The sequence below is a fragment of the Tachysurus vachellii genome, chromosome 11 (assembly GCF_030014155.1).
Source record: "Tachysurus vachellii isolate PV-2020 chromosome 11, HZAU_Pvac_v1, whole genome shotgun sequence".
NCBI lineage: Eukaryota > Metazoa > Chordata > Actinopteri > Siluriformes > Bagridae > Tachysurus > Tachysurus vachellii.
The window spans coordinates 27,274,963-27,277,462 of record NC_083470.1 but is presented as its reverse complement, the minus strand read 5'-3'; the positions used below and the strand labels follow the sequence as shown (position 1 = coordinate 27,277,462).

At 50.6% G+C, this 2,500-nt stretch overlaps 1 protein-coding gene across 3 annotated transcripts in view; it reads left to right on the top strand.

The window, feature by feature from the left end:
* kdm2ba (lysine (K)-specific demethylase 2Ba) overlaps positions 1–2,500 on the top strand; it is a 15,409-nt gene that overhangs the window by 10,005 nt on the left and 2,904 nt on the right. The gene's annotated exons all lie outside the window — the stretch shown is intronic.

Genomic DNA, 2,500 nt, shown 5'->3' with positions numbered 1-2,500 from the left:
CACACACACACCACGTGACTCTCTCACTGACATCAACCTGTCAGGTACACACACACACACACACACACACACACACACACACCACACGTGACTCTCTCACTGACATCAACCTGTCAGGTACACACACACACACACACACACACACACACACACACACACACACACCACACGTGACTCTCTCACTGACATCAACCTGTCAGGTACACACACACACACACACACACACACACACACACACACACACACCACACGTGACTCTCTCACTGACATCAACCTGTCAGGTACACACACACACACACACACACACACACCACACGTGACTCTCTCACTGACATCAACCTGTCAGGTACACACACACACACACACACACACACACACCACACGTGACTCTCTCACTGACATCAACCTGTCAGGTACACACACACACACACACCACACGTGACTCTCTCACTGACATCAACCTGTCAGGTACACACACACACACACACACACACACACACACACACCACGTGACTCTCTCACTGACATCAACCTGTCAGGTACACACACACACACACCACACGTGACTCTCTCACTGACATCAACCTGTCAGGTACACACACACACACACACACACACACACACACACACACACACACACACACACACACACACACACACCACACGTGACTCTCTCACTGACATCAACCTGTCAGGTACACACACACACACACACACACACACACACACACACACACACACACACACACCACACGTGACTCTCTCACTGACATCAACCTGTCAGGTACACACACACACACACACACACACACACACACACACACACACACACACACACACACACACACACACCACACGTGACTCTCTCACTGACATCAACCTGTCAGGTACACACACACACACACACACACACACACACACACCACACGTGACTCTCTCACTGACATCAACCTGTCAGGTACACACACACACACACACACACACACACACACACACCACACGTGACTCTCTCACTGACATCAACCTGTCAGGTACACAAACACACACACACCACACGTGACTCTCTCACTGACATCAACCTGTCAGGTACACACACACACACACACACACACACACACACACCACACGTGACTCTCTCACTGACATCAACCTGTCAGGTACACACACACACACACACACACACACACACACACCACACGTGACTCTCTCACTGACATCAACCTGTCAGGTACACAAACACACACACACCACACGTGACTCTCTCACTGACATCAACCTGTCAGGTACACACACACACACACACACACACACACACACACCACACGTGACTCTCTCACTGACATCAACCTGTCAGGTACACACACACACACACACACACACACACACACACACACACACACACACACCACACGTGACTCTCTCACTGACATCAACCTGTCAGGTACACACACACACACACACACACACACACACACCACACGTGACTCTCTCACTGACATCAACCTGTCAGGTACACACACACACACACACACACACACACACACCACACGTGACTCTCTCACTGACATCAACCTGTCAGGTACACACACACACACACACACACACCACACGTGACTCTCTCACTGACATCAACCTGTCAGGTACACAAACACACACACACCACAAGTGACTCTCTCACTGACATCAACCTGTCAGGTACACACACACACACACACACACACACACACCACGTGACTCTCTCACTGACATCAACCTGTCAGGTACACACACACACACACACACACACACACACACACACCACACGTGACTCTCTCACTGACATCAACCTGTCAGGTACACACACACACACACACACACACACACACACACACACACACACACCACACGTGACTCTCTCACTGACATCAACCTGTCAGGTACACACACACACACACACACACACACACACACACACACACACACCACACGTGACTCTCTCACTGACATCAACCTGTCAGGTACACACACACACACACACACACACACACCACACGTGACTCTCTCACTGACATCAACCTGTCAGGTACACACACACACACACACACACACACACACACCACACGTGACTCTCTCACTGACATCAACCTGTCAGGTACACACACACACACACACCACACGTGACTCTCTCACTGACATCAACCTGTCAGGTACACACACACACACACACACACACACACACACACACCACGTGACTCTCTCACTGACATCAACCTGTCAGGTACACACACACACACACCACACGTGACTCTCTCACTGACATCAACCTGTCAGGTACACACACACACACACACACACACACACACACACACACACACACACCACACGTGACTCTCTCACTGACATCAACCTGTCAGGTACACACACACACACACACACACACCACACGTGACTCTCTCACTGACATCAACCTGTCAGGTACACACACACACACACACACACACACACCACACGTGACTCTCTC